Source organism: Lissotriton vulgaris, chromosome 1_1, assembly GCF_964263255.1.
Source record: "Lissotriton vulgaris chromosome 1_1, aLisVul1.2, whole genome shotgun sequence".
NCBI lineage: Eukaryota > Metazoa > Chordata > Amphibia > Caudata > Salamandridae > Lissotriton > Lissotriton vulgaris.
In genome coordinates this window covers 932,660,771-932,680,983 of record NC_141685.1, presented here as the reverse complement: position 1 = coordinate 932,680,983, position 20,213 = coordinate 932,660,771, and the positions used below count along the sequence as shown (strand labels likewise).

The 20,213-nt window shown below is 46.6% G+C and overlaps 1 protein-coding gene across 1 annotated transcript in view; it reads left to right on the top strand.

Moving 5' to 3' along the window:
• LOC147748202 (inactive dipeptidyl peptidase 10-like) overlaps nt 1-20,213 on the top strand; it is a 508,957-nt gene that overhangs the window by 145,431 nt on the left and 343,313 nt on the right. The window lies entirely within an intron of this gene.

Sequence of the window (20,213 nt, the reverse complement as noted above, 5' to 3'; positions counted from 1 at the left end):
TTCAACTCAGATGAATTAATTTGGGGTTAGTTTATTAATGTGTCACTGTTTTAAAATTCCAGTCTGGCACCTGCTTCCTTATCTGTAATTTTGCTTTCTGTTGCAGTGCATTTTTTTTCCCCAGGACCTTCTTTGTGGCCTACTTGTAGCTATTGTATGAGCCTGCTGTGAGGGTCAGAGCAGGGTCATACAATTGTTGCAACTAGCAACTGAATTCTGGAGGGGCCCCAGTCAGGAAGCACTACCGGGAATTGTTACTAATGATGAGTTTGAACTCTTGCCCCTGCCGAGTGCTTTCACTTTTGAAAAACTCGTTTTTCTGCAATTTCGCGGGGTTCGCGGGGTGCGAACACGCGCAAGATCGGATTCGGAAGCCGCAAATTCGTGCGAATATGCAATTTGTTTTTTTTGCAGCGTGTTAGTTGGCAAGGTTTTGTGCGTTTTTGCGAGCCGCTCGTAGCGCAAGACGCGAAGTTACCCTCGCGGTCGTGCAAGGGCGCAGCCATCTTGTTTGCCTGACGTATTTCCGTTTCCGGGCGCGAAGTGTAATCTCGCAAAGTCCGCGGTTTGCCAGTACAGTCTCGCGCGTGTTCGCAAGGAAAATCTCGCGCGAACTTACCCGCGCGGTCGTGAACGGGCGCGGCCATCTTGTTTCTCATTCATTGCTATGGTTCTGGGCATGGTCTTTGTATCCTCTGTCAATCTCTGCCATCCTTTGCTTGTTTGAAGTTTTTTTTTATCTATTTTACTTATTATCTATCCCTCTATTTTTCTAGCCCTATATTTTTGTGTTTACTGCTACTTTTGGTTAATTTTAAACTACTTTTGTAAACTCTTTTCTTTTCTTCTCTTCCCTATTCTATTTTCTTTATTCCTTTCCGCCCAGACCATGGTGAAGGGAGCCGGGAAGCATCCCGAGAAGGGGAAGGGTCCCGCACCCCGTGTCCGGCTCCCGTGCGGGCGTTTGAGGGGGGAGCTAGTGATGCCACGGGAGATCTTTACCCCGGAGGAGGTGGGCCAACTCATTTTTTATGTTCAGCGCCGCCTCCCCAGGACCATCATGGGAGGCGGCAAGATCAGTGCCGGGTACGGGGCCCGGGAGCGCCGGAAGCGGTGGGAGAAGGTGTGCCAGGCCATTTACCACCACTCTCGGGTCTGGCGCACCTACAACCAGGCCACCCACCGCTGGACGGATGTCCTGACCCGTGAGCGAGATCTGCTCGACCTCCTTGGCCTTGAGATCCCCGGGCTTGGTGAGTAGTAGTAGCTATGTCTTTACTACTATGTTTTCTCCTGCTGTGTTATTATATTGCAAATTTTTGTTTTTTTTACAAGAGCAATAATGCTGCTCATTACATTGTAGGTACATTTTATTTCAAAATCTTCTGTGCATTTCAGGTACACTGCTCTCCTTCTCAGTAGTGTTGCTACTATGCTTATTTGTTTTAGATTTTGTGTTCATTTCATTGGCCTGTGAAATTATGTATGAGTGTAGTTGAAAGAACTGCGCAATGCTACACACTAAGGTTCAGATTTTTAATTACCGGCGCATCCCTGCAAAGTTGCAGGGATGCGCCAGTAATTGTGCGTCACGCCACCATCACCCATGGTGCGCCGTATTACAATGCGGCGCGCCATGGGCCCAAAACGTCACCAAAGCGTTACGCATCTGTGCCGTAAAGGTGGCGCATTGCTGGAGTTGCGTCGCAACGATGGTGCAGCTCCATCAATTCTCTGGGGTGCCCTATCTCCCCAATGCTGCGTCAAGCCGTACGTCTGCTTCAAGCAGGCGCAGGGTTTGAGTCACGCATCATTGTCCTCAAAGTGACTGATTGAAATCTTGTAGATTTCCCTCAGCCACTTTTAGGATGCGTTCCTGCGCAGGAACGCCCTCCCTTGCGCCGGAACACCCCTATTGGCGCAGGGCTTTACAACGTGATGCATCTCCCAGATGCGTCACATTGTTAATATACGCCGCACCATTGCGCCTCTTATGTGCTGTCGCTGCGTCACAAAAGTCACGCAACAATGGAGCAAAAGAGCCGCAAGGGCCTTATAAATCAGCCCCTACAGACTCAAGTCCAGTCCTTCCTTTGTACACATGGCGATAAGAAGAAATAGTGGTGGTGGATTAATAGTTTGAGTATTTTAATGACTGGTGAATGTAGTAGGAAACTTTAGTGTTGTCGCTGATCTTCAATCACAATGGACTTTGGCTGTCACTTTGCGTGCTGCGGACTGCTGCCTGCCAATCCTAGGCAAACCTTTTTAGTACTTTGTTTAGTGAGTTACATAGGGTAGTTTCCAATTCGACGGTCCGCAAATCAAGCAATACTAAAGTAATGACGTAGTCGACCACATGAGATTGGTCAATAATATATCCCGTGGAGTCGTTCCCTATTTGCTATTTCGCAAAAATATTTTGTTACTTTGTTAGTTCTTTTTTAAATGTTTGATTTGGTTGAGAAATAAATATCATCCATGTTTTCTGTTTTTCTTTCTTTCATGTTGTACATCAGCTTCCCCCAGGGGCAAGAGGAGGACACAGGAGGAGGAGGAGGAGGGTGCTGTTGTCGATGCAGGCCAGGACCGGGCAGTCGAGGGCTCCTTTGCTGGCCCCAGTAAGTTTTAATTTTAATATAGAGTACTTATTTTTTCCTAGCGTTCCTCATTCGATTTTTTCTAAATCGTCTTTGATCTTCTTGTAGACAGGATCTAAATTCTTATCCCTATGACTCCGTGTGGTATTACTAGATTATTCTTATTAGTCTGTCTGTGTAGCTAACTAAGATTGCACATTTGGCATTTCCATTGGACTCCCATTCTAGTCAGCAATAGCTCTATGCACTGAGTGTAGTCCTCTGGGATTGTCCATATTGTCTTTTCAAGTATTCTAAATGTTTATGCTTTGACCATTGCCAACAATAAAAAGGTGAATGACCACCACCAAGAAATAATAAGATACTACTTTACTTTTGGTTTGGATAGGACAATCCATTCTACTACTGTTGCAGGGACAAATCTGCACAAACAGAACTATGGACACTAAATAATGCATCGCTTAGCTTATCAATTATAATAGGTGCTGTAACTGTTAGACTTTCCACATACCTCAGTGATAACAGACTTTGTAGTTGAACCCCGGCCCCAATCTCCTTACTGACTAGATAGTGTGGCAGAGTCATTTAGCTCCCAAAGTCACCGATGGCAGAGGCACGGACTCATGCTTGCAAAAATTCGAAAACCTTTAGCTCATCCACTCTAGTCTGGAGGACCAAAAACCACAGACTCTATTTAAGTTTAAAAGCTTTATTAAAAGTAAACACATTTATTAAATTCAAGTTTGTCATAAAAGTGAACGTGTAACTGAAAATGGAAAAGTGCTTAGTGCTGACGATTAATTGGACACATTTCTTGTGGTCGAGCCGAGCTCTCACCTGGTTTGAACTTGATCCTGCTCGTGTTCTTAGAAGTCAAGGTTCTGTCTGTTAGGAGAAAAAGTGGTGCGTGTTAAAAAGTAAAAAGCAAACATTCATCAGTTGTGCCAAAAAGTGCAGCAAGACAACAGCCTTCCCTGGAAAAAGGGACCTTTTTACTCTAGAGTACACAGTCAAAAATTATTAAATTGTACACTTTTTTTCACATTTCTTTCTTCCTCCTAGACCAAATATTATATAGTAGTGAGTGGTGTATTCTAACATTATTAAATGTACTTTGTAGGTGGAACATCTGGAGACGGGGCCAGCGCGGAGGTGGTGGCATTGGACGAGGAGGACAACTCTGGGGAGGAGGCGGTGCAAGTGCCGGAAAAGGACATGCCTGTGAGGGTTCACACGGTGGTGGCGGGCAGAGGTAAGCTATACATTCCTTAGTCATTGAGATTGAAGACTGCAGAGTGTGCTTTCTGCACGGGTGTATTATAAAAAAAGCAGGTAGTAGCCTCCTCTAAATGTACTTCGACTTAGCTGTGAAGTTTTTGGCGAGAAGAATCCCAATCAGATCTGAGGTGAACTTGATGGATGGGATGAACGAAAAGCGAAAGAAGGGTGTAAGTAAGTGTGGAAGCACGAGAAATGTAATGATGACTGGCAAAGAAGAATGATATGTGTTTGCTTGGTCCCCGAGGTGGCTGGGAAGGTAAGAAAATGGTATGGTGCATGGCTGGGTGAATGATGAAGCAAGGATGGGTGGAAGGAGAACAGCCTGGGTGGGTGAGACAGAAACTGTATGTGTGCAATATACTTTGAATGGATGGATGCCTGGATCATTCATGGTACTATCTGACTCTTAGATAGCATATGTGAATCTAGAGAGAGTAGACGGTCACTGGATGAACTAAGTGTTACTTTGAAGAGCATGTAACACCGCACCCGCACGTCCGTTCCAGTGTAGGAAAGGCAAGGAAAAGAAGTTGTAACGTTGTCCAAAGACTACCATGAATAGTAGCAGTAGTTTGTATTGCAACTGCAAGCACAGCATATATCCAGTTATTACGGTGGGCACTCCCTACCTCCCTTAATAACTTTAGTTTAGTAGTAGTACGTCATTCATGTGTGGGGGTATCACTGTTCACTCAATAATAAGCAAAGCACCTAAAGTCATCCCATATGTCATCAAATACATCCCATGTGAAGTGATAGATAATCAGATAATTTAGCTTCTTCATTTTCCTTTTCTAATACTCATTTGCACTGTAGGGTGAAAGCTAAATTAATTAAGCAGTAGCCCTTTTAACAGAGTATTCTCAGTGCCACCCGTAATAGAAAAGTAAGAGCTTCACCACCTGCATGTACTGGACCGGTACAGTAACGCAAGTCTGTCTCACTCACCATGGTGTGCGTCTGTTTTTCTCGGGTGCAAGTTCACTGCGCTGGCATTATGCCGGCTTGCATAAGATAACGTACCAATTGTCCTAAACAAGAGAGAAGAAGAAGAATAAGAGTGGTGTACTGTCATAGTCGACTGTAATAGAAGTCCATAGTGCTCGTAGAATTTGTTCCTTAAACTCCCACTAATGTTAGAGCAAGGATGAAGAAGTCGGAGGTAACATAGATACTGTCCTCAATAGTTATGCACTGTGCTTTCAATTTGCTACTTGTACTGTGACAACTTTCTGCTCAATCATTTTGTGTTAATCTTAAGGAGCATTGGTTACAGACTATGTCTTTCTTTTTTCATGTAGTTGCTCCTTCCAAATCCAAGACACCATCAAGGAGGAAGGAGCAGGCTCGAATGGCCCGGCAACGGAGGCTGGATGCCACTGTTGCTGAATATCGGCGGCTGGTGGCCCTGGAGGAGGAGGAGACGCAGTCTGGAACAACAACAACGTCCACTGGGACAGCTGCCTCCTCCTCCGTGCGGGCTGCCAGCCAGCGCAGTGCTCCAGCGGTACGGAGCCGGGCTACCAAAGCCAAACGCCACCGCCCAGCAGCAAAGAAAGCAGCTGCCCCTCACAGGATTTGCAAGGCACACCGGCGCCGCTTATCCCTCAGACTGTCCTACCTGGAGCAGGAGGTCCATAATTATAAGAACGTGGTGGAGGGCCTCCGCTTCGAACTTGCCACCCTCCGCAAGGAGCATGATGCCCTGGCTGCTAATTCCAACAGCACCCTGCCATAGTGTCCCTTGCCCCTTTTTTAGAGACTTTTGGGGGGTGGGAATTGGGAGTTGTGATTTTTGGGGACTTTTGAAGGACAATCGTTGGGGTTAGGGAGGGTCTTGCGGGAGATTCTTTTGTTAGGGCTATAAAAATATACTTTTTGAAACTTTATCTGACCATACCTGTTTTTTACTGCTTTTGAGTCTGGTGGGTGGGGGTTTAACATAACAGTAAGTTTGTTTTCCTGAATAGTCCTAGGACTTTAGTAGTACTACCGTCAATCAAATCTCTCGTCTCTCCTAATACTCCATTATACTACCTCCAACCAAACGCCTATCTTACCTGTAATTTCTGTTTGCAAGTAGGGCTAGGCCCAGGGCTGGCTCCACGGGAAACAGCAAATAAGGTTGGCAATCCTGGGCGGATAAAATTTCCTCATAGCGGTGGTACTACTGGTGTGACACAGTGGCAGTTGCTTGCCTATGAAAAAAAGAAAATGAAATCTGGTTTGTCCTCCTGAGCAATACAAAGGTACAATACAGAATATAGCAGGTGACAGAAGTACACTAGAACAGTGCCACGTTGTAGCCTAACAAATGTTAAAGTATAACTAATTCGGTTGAAGTTCTTTGACATTAGCCATGGGTCTTTGTCAAGCAGAGTAAGAATATATCCTCGGATTTCTTCACCAGCCTGTTGCTATCACCTTATCCTCCCCAGCAAGTGTGTGGATTTATTGCTGTAATTTAGTCACACATCAATCAAAACCACACAGCCCGGGGGAAGAGGGTTAGGGTTTGAAAAATGGATGGGTACGGGGGTTTTTGGGAAAGGTTTTGGGAGACAAGAAAAAGTAGCACAGCATGGACGAACAATTGTGAACATAAACAAATCTTTGGGTACAAACCTATCCCTCAATCTTTGAAAGTGCATACACTACTGTAACTGCATGCATGTCAGTTAAAAGTAATTAGTACTTTCGACAACTGTGGAAGAAAGAATGCGACAGTACAGGGCGTGGGTGGAAATATTGATAACTATATTCAACATAAGGTCTCTGTAGCCAGATACCTGAGAGCCTTGCTGGTCACTATAAATCCATTCACAACAACACTCAATGGGGTTGGTCTGGAAGGTGTCAGGTTTACTCCCCGTGATCCAGTCGATGCAAATATGGTTCCACCTCCAAATGTCACCAACACCCAGAAGTGTAAACACAGGGTGTTCGAGGCATTAGGCGGGGGAGAAAAATAACAAACTAAAATAAAAAATGTGGGATGGGTAAAGGTAGGGTCAGCAGGGAAAGGATACCTGTAACAGAAGACAAGACAGGCATCAGTGAAGTGCTGTCCTAACATACAAGGGTACTCTCATATAGTCTCACTAAATAGTCTGCAAGTCTCCCGCCTACTCATGGGAAATGTAGTTTCATAGTACGGTAGGCGCTTAGGGGCTGCGTAACCTGACAGAAGGTATAGTAGATAGAAAAGGAGAAATTGCTTTTTTTCTAGGTGTCCCCTCACTCACCAGGGTTGCCCCTTGGTGACATGCTTCATCATTGGGGCCATCCCAGTCCTCTACGGCCTGGGGCGTGCTGCGACTTGCGAATTACGTAGGAGCACTTACAAATGACTATGTGTGGTGCAGATGTGATAGTGGAGTGGACTAAGTGATGTGTTAAGGGATCAATGTAGAAGCAGAGAGAGAGCCAAGAAATGCAGTCACAGTCAGAGAAAAAGGCAAGGGATACTGTATCTATGTGGTTGTAGTGGTCCTGTTGGAAGTGGTAAGTAAGTTGCCCGCAGAAAAAAAATCCTCCTATTAGCGGCACTCCTCCATTGCAGCCGACGCTTCGTCCATCGATGTTGGTCACCAGAAGACACCCTGTCCACTGCCTGCCTGATGCTGAATTGTGGCTCGCTACTGTGAAGCCTGACTCCATCCTTTTTTCCCCATTGCAGAGACTGAAACCCGGCCTGTAATTATTCAACGAAAAACAGGAAGTGATATAATATTACAACACCACTGATAAATAAATATAAGGCATGTAGGCTGTGGAGTGCAAAAAGTCACAATTTGTTTTTCCTAGTAGACAGTACAATGTTTTTGAAAGTGCGTACTCTGAGTCACCTTTTGAAGGATGTATGGGCAAATTAATGTATCGGATCTTGCCCCTCAAGCTAGGTGTACTGTAAACTGTGTTTTAGAACAAAATTAGATCTTCCTAGCAGTGCTCCCACCCAGACCCTTACTAAAGCCAGTCGCAAAAATGTAGAAGACCCCCAATCAAATCTCAAAAAACGAGGCCTAGCAGAAAACTGGTGACAAAACTTACTTTGAAAGTAAAAGTAGGCCGAAGTACCCTAATTACCCATTACCCACCGTGGATTGCATTCAAACCACTTGCAAGCAACCAAGCAAAAGTAGCCATAGCCAGCATCGCTCCAAGACTCGAAATCCCCCCCACTCAAACACATGCAATAGAAATACTGCTAACCCTAACGAACCCTAAGTTAAGAATAGTGGCAAAGGCTTTCTTTAACTATGCCAAATCCCCCCTTTCCCACCATGGATTTTCTTCAAATGACTTGCAACCAAAATTACACATTCTCACGAGTGCTCTAAGACCCCAGAACTCAGTTTGAAAAATCTAGAACACCCCGAAACACATGCAATCCTGCTGCTAGGGCTAACCCTAACGAACCCTAAGTTACAAAAAGTGCCAAAACTAAAGGCTTTTCCGCGCGGATTTTGTCCCAACCACTTCTACCCGGTATTAGACCTTCCCAGGAATGCCCCAAGACCCGGCAACCCACCCGCCAAGAAGCGTAACACCCCCAAACAGGCCAAAAGCAAAATCTCATACTTGCAATATTTCTGGGCCTTCGGTCCAAACGCGCTGCGTAGCTAGGCCATAAGTCGGGGTTGGCACGACGGATTTCCTGAAAAGCAAATGCAATCAAGATTAGAGTGTCCCAGCAGTGCTCCCAGACCACGAAACTCACCCGCAAACAGACGGAACCCCCCCTAAGAGCACCTCAAAGGCAAGCAAGTCATCAAAAACACAAAAAAAATTCCGCCTGGGATTTGGTCCAAAACACTTTTATCCGGTATTAGAGCTTCCCAGCAATGGCCCCAGAGCCGTCAACCCAGGAGAAAACGAGTAGAAGACCCCCAAACAGCCAAAGAGCAAAAGTACAAAAATGGGGACTTAGTCACTTTTTCACAAATTTCCCAAATCACTCCGCGCGCGCTCTGCAGCTAGGCCCTAAGTCCCCTCAGCCACCATGGATTTGCTTCAAACCTCTTGCAAAGTAAAGTATATATAGCCAGCAGTGCTCCCACACCACGAAACTCACCCGCAAACACCAGGAAGCCCCCCAAACAGGCCCCCGAAAACGCTACATAGAGCAAAATGTCAGAAATAGCCCAAAAAAAAATCGGCCTGGATTTTGTCCCAACCACTTCTACCCGGTATTAGACCTTCCCAGGAATGCCCCAAGACCCGGCAACCCACCCGCCAAGAAGCATAACACCCCCAAACAGGCCAAAAGCAAAATCTCATACTTGCAATATTTCTGGGCCTTCGGTCCAAACGCGCTGCGTAGCTAGGCCATAAGTCGGGGTTGGCACGACGGATTTCCTGAAAAGCAAATGCAATCAAGATTAGAGTGTCCCAGCAGTGCTCCCAGACCACGAAACTCACCCGCAAACACCAGGAAGCCCCCCAAACAGGCCCCCGAAAACGCTACATAGAGCAAAATGTCTGAAATAGCCCAAAAAAAATCGGCCTGGATTTTGTCCCAACCACTTCTACCCGGTATTAGACCTTCCCAGGAATGCCCCAAGACCCGGCAACCCACCCGCCAAGAAGCATAACACCCCCAAACAGGCCAAAAGCAAAATCTCATACTTGCAATATTTCTGGGCCTTCGGTCCAAACGCGCTGCGTAGCTAGGCCATAAGTCGGGGTTGGCACGACGGATTTCCTGAAAAGCAAATGCAATCAAGATTAGAGTGTCCCAGCAGTGCTCCCAGACCACGAAACTCACCCGCAAACACCAGGAAGCCCCCCAAACAGGCCCCCGAAAACGCTACATAGAGCAAAATGTCTGAAATAGCCCAAACAAATTCGGCCTGGATTTTGTCCCAACCACTTCTACCCGGTATTAGACCTTCCCAGGAATGCCCCAAGACCCGGCAACCCACCCGCCAAGAAGCATAACACCCCCAAACAGGCCAAAAGCAAAATCTCATACTTGCAATATTTCTGGGCCTTCGGTCCAAACGCGCTGCGTAGCTAGGCCATAAGTCGGGGTTGGCACGACGGATTTCCTGAAAAGCAAATGCAATCAAGATTAGAGTGTCCCAGCAGTGCTCCCAGACCACGAAACTCACCCAGAAACACCAGGAAGCCCCCCAAACAGGCCCCCGAAAACGCTACATAGAGCAAAATGTCTGAAATAGCCCAAAAAAAATCGGCCTGGATTTTGTCCCAACCACTTCTACCCGGTATTAGACCTTCCCAGGAATGCCCCAAGACCCGGCAACCCACCCGCCAAGAAGCATAACACCCCCAAACAGGCCAAAAGCAAAATCTCATACTTGCAATATTTCTGGGCCTTCGGTCCAAACGCGCTGCGTAGCTAGGCCATAAGTCGGGGTTGGCACGACGGATTTCCTGAAAAGCAAATGCAATCAAGATTAGAGTGTCCCAGCAGTGCTCCCAGACCACGAAACTCACCCAGAAACACCAGGAAGCCCCCCAAACAGGCCCCCGAAAACGCTACATAGAGCAAAATGTCAGAAATAGCCCAAAAAAAAATCGGCCTGGATTTTGTCCCAACCACTTCTACCCGGTATTAGACCTTCCCAGGAATGCCCCAAGACCCGGCAACCCACCCGCCAAGAAGTATAACACCCCCAAACAGGCCAAAAGCAAACTCTCATACTTGCAATATTTCTGGGCCTTCGGTCCAAACGCGCTGCGTAGCTGGGCCATAAGTCGGGGTTGGCACGACGGATTTCCTGAAAAGCAAATGCAATCAAGATTAGAGTGTCCCAGCAGTGCTCCCAGACCACGAAACTCACCCAGAAACACCAGGAAGCCCCCCAAACAGGCCCCCGAAAACGCTACATAGAGCAAAATGTCAGAAATAGCCCAAAAAAAAATCGGCCTGGATTTAGTCCCAACCACTTCTACCCGGTATTAGACCTTCCCAGGAATGCCCCAAGACCCGGCAACCCACCCGCCAAGAAGTATAACACCCCCAAACAGGCCAAAAGCAAACTCTCATACTTGCAATATTTCTGGGCCTTCGGTCCAAACGCGCTGCGTAGCTGGGCCATAAGTCGGGGTTGGCACGACGGATTTCCTGAAAAGCAAATGCAATCAAGATTAGAGTGTCCCAGCAATGCTCTCAGACCATGAAACTCACCCACAAACAGACGGAACCCCCCCTAAGAGCACCTCAAAGGCAAGCAAGTCATCAAAAACACAAAAAAATTTCCGCCTCGGATTTGGCACAAACCACTTTTAGTGCTTCCCAGCAATGGCCCCAGACCCGTCAACTCACCTGCAAAGAGGTAGAACAACACCCCCACAAGTGCTGAGTTTTTCTTCATTGGGCGTAAACCAGCCCTCTGCTTTGATGGAAATAGGAGTCTGGAGGAGGAGGATAGAGGAGCATGTTCTTCTGAACTTGTGAACCTGAGGAATGCAGACTGCGGCACCTTCAAATAAATTAGCAAACAAGTGAAGACAGTTCTGCTGATGGGCTTGTCTTTGTGATTATCTGATTAAAGTTTGAATTATATTAACTGTGCACAACAAAGAAAGACAGACACACAGGAATAAAAGTGAATAAGGATGAAAAAGAAAGTTATTGATTCGTTGTCTCATTTTCAGGGCTCGAAGTCGGAATCACGGTCCAGGAATAAGAATAAGGCTTCGTCATCATACTCTGCGAATTCAGCCCGGGTGAGGTCAGTGCCACCTGACAGAGTAGAAATTCCCTCATCTATGGTGCTGGCCACCTCCTCTTCATCCGGCACGCTCTCTCGTACTCTTATATCTGGTGGTATGAGGTGCTGATTCATCTTGATCATTGTTAACCTCTCCACATTTTTGGGCGAGAGGCGGCTCCGTTTGGGAGTTACAATCCCACCAGCCGCACTGAAAACCCGTTCAGAAGACACACTTGCGAGTGGGCAAGACAAGTAGTTTAAAGCCAGGTTGGTGAGCTGTGGCCACAATTCTTTTTTCCCATGCCAATACGCCAATGGGTCAGAATTAACATAGACCTCTGTGGAGTCATTCAGATAGTCCTTCACCATCGACTCAAGGTCCTCCTCCAAGGTTCCTCCACTTTGCGTAGCTCTTGCTGTGCCTCTGGCCTTTTGAGAACCAAACCCACGCAGAGCTAGCCAATCCTCTTCAGCCTCCAATGTTTCTGCTGTCTTTCGTGCAGATGATGCGGTTGCCGGTGTCTTTAACGGCTGAGAGGTCACTTGTGCCACAGCCACAGGTGCAGAAGTGGATTGTTTTGACTGGGGATGGCCTGCTGATGTACTGCCATTTCCTTCAATTTCCAGCCGTTCTGTTTCAAACTTCTTGGCTGACAAGGCTAGCCAACGTTTGTACTTTGTAACATCTTCATCAGCAAAAGGAAAGAATGCTCTGCCTGCCAGCGCCTTTTTGTAGCGTGGATCCAGAATAGTAGCACAAATGTAATGCTGTTCTGAGTGGATCTTTTGAAGACGTTCATCACCTTGTAGGAGCTCTAATAATTTCTCAGCCAGAAGCAAAGAGTCTTTCTTTTTGTCATCTTTTCGAAACACAGAACACACCTCCTTCAGTTGGTCCTCCAGCATGTACAACAATGGGATAGCTTTTCCCAAATTAGAGTCCTCCTTGCTGACTGCACGTGTGAAGACCTCAAAAGGACGAAGCATGCGTGTTAGGCTTTCAACTATGTTCCATTGCGGCCCACCCATCCTCAGCTCCTCTATACCCTCTTTCAAGAAATATTGATCGAGTTGCGTATACTGCTCATACATACGCTCAAGCATGTAGAAGGTTGAGTTCCAACGTGTTACCACCTCCTGGATGAGTGCTTTCACTGGCATTTGACTTTGATATAGCATGCTCCTCAGCTGCTTGCGGGCCTTAAAAGAATGCCTGAAATGCTTGCAAATTTTTCGGCAGTTCTCCAATACACTGTACGCTGCACTGCGTTTATTACCCAAGAATTTTTGGACAACCAGGTTTATACAGTGCGCCAAACACGGCACTCTGAAATAGTAACCGTCCCTCATGGCCTTAACTATATTGGAGCCATTGTCTGTGGAAACATAACCAACCTTGCGTTTTAGTGGGGACAGACAGTTAAGGACCTTTGTGTTAAAGACATCCAAAATGTTTTCTGCTGTGTGACGTTTCTCCAAACCAAACATGGCTAGTGTTGCATGTTTCCGAGCACCTTTAAAAACAATGTTAGTGTCAACACCTGAGTTTAGCTTTGCTTTAGCCCCTGAAAAAGAGACCCAGTGTGCAGTGATGCACATGTAATCAGCGCCTGCGCCACTGGTCCACATGTCTGTTGTCAGATGTATAGTGTGAACAGCACTCTTCTGCAAAGCTGCCCCAATCACCTTCAGAACATCTTCATGTAGTGCTGGAACCGCAACTCGGGCAAAATAGAACCGGCTAGGAACCTTCCATTTAGGGCAGAGCACTGTCACTAATTCTAGAAAACCAACCCCTTCTACAAAAGAAAAAGGGAGAAGGTCCAGAGCTAGCATTTTAGCCAGCTTAGTGTTATACAGACGGGTCATTGGGTGGTTGCGTTCATATTGCGCTTCTGTAAACAACATCTTTTTAATGTTGCCCTGGACCAATGATTTACGGGATGATGATGATCTCTTCGACCCAGTTACGCTCGCTGATGAACTTTTCCGCATTGATGTCTCACTCTCTCCCACACTCTTAGTGTGGCTCCCATGGGGTGTGCTGCTGACATGGGAACTGGGTGTAAGTGAAGTGTTTGAATCGTCTTCTACCTCCTCGTCATCAGCAGATGACAAATCAACGTTTTCATTACGTGCAATTCCGGCTTTCTTGACCGCCTCTAGGTGCGGAAACCATTCGACAGGGTGCCTTCTCTCAAGATGACCTCTCTGGCCTCCGGTACCATAGTTAGAACCAAGCTTACCACGACTAAATCGAAGCTTACAAAGGCTACAAATGGCTACGTTTTCCTTTTTTGGGCAAACACTAAAGAAGTCCCAAACTGGAGACTTGAAATGTCTTCGGGGGCCGGAGGAGGCGGCGATACTGGTGGTGGTGGTCCTGCTGCTAATGACAGATGAAGTGGAGGATGTGGATTGCCGAACTTCAGTACGTTTTGCACTTTCACCACCACGAATTGAGGTCGAGGACGAGGTGGGTACCTTCTTGCGAGGAAGAAATATGGAAGCGGTAGGTTTTGGTGTACTACTTAACTCCAAATCTAATGATTCCATTTCCATTGCCTCCTCGCCGACATCATCATCACGCTCAGCAGCTTCTCGGGATAGGGTCAAAATGTCTCTTTGCTGCATGCCCGGTGGGGCTGCAGTGACCTTTGTGATGACTGCCTCGTCGTCATCGTGAGAGGCTTCATCACCAGCAGTATCTGTCACTTCTTGTTGAGCCTCATCACACTCCATAGGTTTGAGTTTTTGGACGACCTTCCTTTTACGCTTAGGTACCGGTGGCAGATCATGGTGTGCCTCTGCCTCACTGTCAGACCGCAGTTGTCGTGGTTCCCAAGACAGATCACTTGCACCAGAACGAGGTGGGCTTGAAGAAGATGTAGACACCCCCCTTGATCTTTTCCTTGCTAGGGATGTGGAAGACAATGAATGATCATCAGGAGGAGTGGCTTCCAATGATACCTCAGCTTCATTGTCGATTTCCAAATGTGCCCCTACTTCGGGAGGAACAACTATTGTGGGCACTTGTGAACGTCCATGCACCTTTGCTTGCGCATCTCCTTTTGCTGCCTCTCCTTCCACATGTACTTGGGCGTGTACTTGCACATGGTGTTGTTGTTGCGGCTGTGGTTGTTCAACACTTGTCAGATGAGTTACAACAACCTGTGTTGATTCAGGGACATTGCTGCTACTTTCTTGCGATGAGCCAACATCACTGGTCGATGGTGATTGGAGAAGTACACTGACTGCCTCTGAAGCACTCAAGGGCTTTGACTTAAGTTGGCGTGGTGGTGGAGGCACTGAACCCAATGGAGCAGGGGTGCTGCTCTCAGGTTGGTCCCCAGCAGATCCTGCTGCTGCAGGCGTACTTTTTTTTTTGCTCCCAAAAAAAGTGGCGGGTGGCACACCAGCCTCCTTGGTAACTTGCTTCTTCTGCTCCTTACTAGCAACTTTCTTGCTAGAGGAGCTACGGAGAACTTTCTTTGGGGCCATCTTCTTCAGAGCAGGTCAGACAGCAGGCCGCAGTTGCACGAATTGTAGAGTTGTCTGAGGCCAGACGTGACGTCGCGTGACGTTATGCTGCACACACACACCGCTGCAGGACTTCTTCCTGGCACTGGTGGTTCTCTTGAGTCTTGTGCACCTAAAAAAAATGGAAGACAGAGGAACATCAGTTCAGTTATAGAGCACAAAAAAATCGAAAAACACTGCAAAATCAGCACAATCCCAATCCATCCATGCCCTCCATGATGTTTAAATTCAAGACAACCCACAGAAATACTAGGCCCATGCAAGACTCACTACCCCTGGCATAAATAAAGGTTGAAAAGTAGGCAAAATGGTTGGAGGCCTAACAACAAAGCCTGCATTCAAAATGGCCACTTGCCTGCCAGCACATGGCAAGTGCCTGTAGCTGCACTCAAAATGGCCACCAGCCACATGGCATGTCCCTCCCCATGAACACCCCCAAAAATCGAAAAACACTGCAAAATCAGCACAATCCCATTCCATCCATGGCCTCCATGATGTTTAAATTCAAGACAGCCCACAGAAAGACTAGGCCCATGCTAGACTCAAATACCCCTGGTGAAAAGGCCCCAACAACAGGTCAAAAATCGAAAAACACAAAATTTTACAAAAAAAAAAAATCGAAAAACACAGAAAAATCAGCACAATCCCAATTCATCTATGGCCTCCATGATGTTTAAATTCAAGACAACCCACAGAAATACTAGGCCCATGCAAGACTCACTACCCCTGGCATAAATAAAGGTTGAAAAGTAGGCAAAATGGTTGGAGGCCTAACAACAAAGCCTGCATTCAAAATGGCCACTTGCCTGCCAGCACATGGCCAGTGCCTGTAGCTGCACTCAAAATGGCCACCAGCCACATGGCATGTCCCTCCCCATGAACACCCCCAAAAATCGAAAAACACTGCAAAATCAGCACAATCCTATTCCATCCATGGCCTCCATGATGTTTAAATTCAAGACAGCCCACAGAAAGACTAGGCCCATGCTAGACTCAAATACCCCTGGTGAAAAGGCCCCAACAACAGGTCAAAAATCGAAAAACACAAAATTTTACAAAAAAAAAAAATCGAAAAACACAGAAAAATCAGCACAATCCCAATTCATCTATGGCCTCCATGATGTTTAAATTCAAGACAACCCACAGAAATACTAGGCCCATGCAAGACTCACTACCCCTGGCATAAATAAAGGTTGAAAAGTAGGCAAAATGGTTGGAGGCCTAACAACAAAGCCTGCATTCAAAATGGCCACTTGCCTGCCAGCACATGGCCAGTGCCTGTAGCTGCACTCAAAATGGCCACCAGCCACATGGCATGTCCCTCCCCATGAACACCCCCAAAAATCGAAAAACACTGCAAAATCAGCACAATCCTATTCCATCCATGGCCTCCATGATGTTTAAATTCAAGACAGCCCACAGAAAGACTAGGCCCATGCTAGACTCAAATACCCCTGGTGAAAAGGCCCCAACAACAGGTCAAAAATCGAAAAACACAAAATTTTACACAAAAAAAAAATCGAAAAACACAGAAAAATCAGCACAATCCCAATTCATCTATGGCCTCCATGATGTTTAAATTCAAGACAACCCACAGAAATACTAGGCCCATGCAAGACTCACTACCCCTGGCATAAATAAAGGTTGAAAAGTAGGCAAAATGGTTGGAGGCCTAACAACAAAGCCTGCATTCAAAATGGCCACTTGCCTGCCAGCACATGGCAAGTGCCTGTAGCTGCACTCAAAATGGCCACCAGCCACATGGCATGTCCCTCCCCATGAACACCCCCAAAAATCGAAAAACACTGCAAAATCAGCACAATCCCATTCCATCCATGGCCTCCATGATGTTTAAATTCAAGACAACCCACAGAAATACTAGGCCCATGCAAGACTCACTACCCCTGGCATAAATAAAGGTTGAAAAGTAGGCAAAATGGTTGGAGGCCTAACAACAAAGCCTGCATTCAAAATGGCCACTTGCCTGCCAGCACATGGCCAGTGCCTGTAGCTGCACTCAAAATGGCCACCAGCCACATGGCATGTCCCTCCCCATGAACACCCCCAAAAATCGAAAAACACTGCAAAATCAGCACAATCCTATTCCATCCATGGCCTCCATGATGTTTAAATTCAAGACAGCCCACAGAAAGACTAGGCCCATGCTAGACTCAAATACCCCTGGTGAAAAGGCCCCAACAACAGGTCAAAAATCGAAAAACACAAAATTTTACAAAAAAAAAAAATCGAAAAACACAGAAAAATCAGCACAATCCCAATTCATCTATGGCCTCCATGATGTTTAAATTCAAGACAACCCACAGAAAGAATCAGTCCACCCACCACTGAGTACCCCTGGGAAAAGGCCCCAAAACAGCCCAAAAATCGAAAATCCCAAAATTTTAGTTGCAGCAACTGTAATGCCCCAAACAAACTTACTTGTAAAATTTCTAATCCAACAGTGATCCAAAGAAAGTCAAAAAGGCCTCAAATCCAAAGATCCAGCAGCATCCACAAAAGGTAATCCTTCCAGGTCCACATCCGAATGAAAAGTGACCAGGAGATGGACAAAGCACTGGGAGGAGCCTGCTGAACAGGAACAGGAAGTTGAAGACTATGGGGCACTTCCTTCCTCCCACCCCCCTGCCCCCTCCCCAAAATGGACTCCTCGCTAAAAAAGTGCAGGCAAATGTCAAACTAAGGAGTTATTCACATAAAAATCATCATTTCTAGAAGGTTTATGCTGCTTGCTGGTGGATTTCTTGTGCAGAATTGCAAATTTATATTTTCGCTCGCCGCATCTCAAATCTCGCAAATTGCGAAGTACCGCGAGACGTGATCTCGCCGTACTCGCGTTGACAAACTATCGCTGGCAAGCCGCGATGACGTAATCGCGCTCGCCAATTCCCGCGGGATCACACAGCAAGATCCAAAATGGCGCAGCACTCGCAAACTATCGAAAAAAACAACTCGGCAAACGATGATAAACGCCGCGCGCCGCAAAAATTGTATCACCAACGCCGCGCGCCGCCAAAAAAATCCGCTGCGTGCGAATTTGCGGATTTTGCGGGAAATCCGCAAATCTCGCGGATTGCGGATTTCCCGAAAATCCGCAAAATCCGCGAGCGGAACGGATTTTCCGCCCACGCTTACTCACAAGTCAAATGCAAAACCATTGAAACCCTTTCATCAAGCATTTGCATTTGACTCGTGAGGGACATCTAGTAACCACCAATTGAACTGCAGCTCTTTGTAGAATTATTTTGATATTGGATACTGTATAATATTCACTGCCCACTACTAATCTCATCCCATAATGCTTTGCAGGGCCTTTGGTTGGGAATGTCTTTTTGAAAATAACTGTGCTTGGGGTGGTCCTAAGAGGATGGGACCACCACCAAATTGCTCAATAAGATGTGCTTTTTTGTTTTCAAGGCATCTGTTTGGTACTCCCCCTAGGTTAGGGAGGATCCCAAAATCATCACCTCTCTCACTGATTCCTAATTTTTCAGTTTCACTTTTGTGAATGTACTATATGTATTGTAGTATATAAAGATAGAGATACTTATTTTATCATAACTGGCACTGTGTAGGATGACATTTGCAATTATTTTGCACTTTTATCACAGTGTAGACAAGTACACAGTGTCATCAGCTACGCCACGCAGACTACGTGTACTACGTGAAGTTCAAAGTATACTACGTGAAGCTACGTGTAGTGCTGCTACGCAAGCTAAGCCCAGGCCTAGTGCTAACGTGCTCAGAGTCCCCATGCCAACGAAAAGATACAACAAATTGTGGAGGCGTAACTGCGGAGGAACATGGTGGCCGCCGTGTTAATGGCCGTGGACGCTCATCTCCAAGGCTCCAGATCGACGGCGAGAGTTTGAAGTTTAACGGCCCGCATCCTGAACCCTAATTTTGGCAAAAATCGCGTGCATAACTCCGTATGGTGGGCCCGTTTTCAGCTTACTTACGGCGCCTCTTCAGCGGTTGCCCGACCTTGATATTTGTTTTTGCCAGCGTATCGACGTATCAGCGCTTCTCTGTCTGACGGCGTCTCAGCGTTTTCAGTCTGCTGTTATTCGGAAGGCGCCTGCAGCGAGTACGGCAGTGGATGGGGCTGTTAGCACTGTCGGCACTCTAGTGTTTTTTGCTTCCAGGTGCTTCCCGGAATTGGGTCCTGTTCTAGCGTACCGGGCCCGGGCTGGAGGTGGAAGGCAGCCGCTGAGTGGAGTCAAAGAGGTTCTCTCATCTGGTCATTGCTCAAGGTAGGAGGGAGAAATTAAGGATTGCAGAGCACACAGTATCCTCAGCAGGTAGGAGTGGAGGCTAGGGGGGAGCACAGAGTTGTGTGGTGTGATCATTCAAAGTATGAGCTGGCAGAAGGGGGCTATCTGTAGGTTCCCGCTGGCGGAGTTATGAGTTTTTGTACCCGGATGCATATTTATATCAGGAGCCAAACGGTGAAGCTGAGTTAGTAAAAGAGGTAGAGGACAAATATTACAAAGTTCTGCTGAACTGTATGGAGAAGGGATTGGAATTGCAAGAGGGAACATCTCCTCCTAAACTTACAAGGTACTCACTGCGGGCTAGGGCGGCTCATCTGGCTTCCAACGTGATTATTCAATCAAGTTTACCACAGCGAGTATCCCCACCGGTGGCTGAGGTAAAACTCTGGGCAAAACAGTCCAGGCAAGCCGGGAATAAAAACCTAACAACACCTCCATCTAAGCCCAGAAATCAGAGCGGTAAGGGGAAAGTGCGTGATAAAAAAATAACTTTCTCTAAATCAAAAAGAACCCTTTCATTTTAAACCTACTACCAGGTCATGTCCATGTCCACTACCAAAGTATTATCTTTGCCCCCCTTGTCCATTGAAGTGGAAGAGGGTAGGAAACCGGGTAGCAAGTTTGAGTCAAACCCCGAGACAAGCTCTCAAAATATTAAGGCTCCAGTTGTCTTCTCAGCATCGGTACCTACTCCAGGGACCCCAAGAAAAAAATACAGGGGCTAAACAGGATAAGCAAAAGCAAAAGCATCCTCGAGAGGACGTCATTACTTGAGGTACCGGCGGTGCTGATGGATTCAACAGACTTCACTGGGA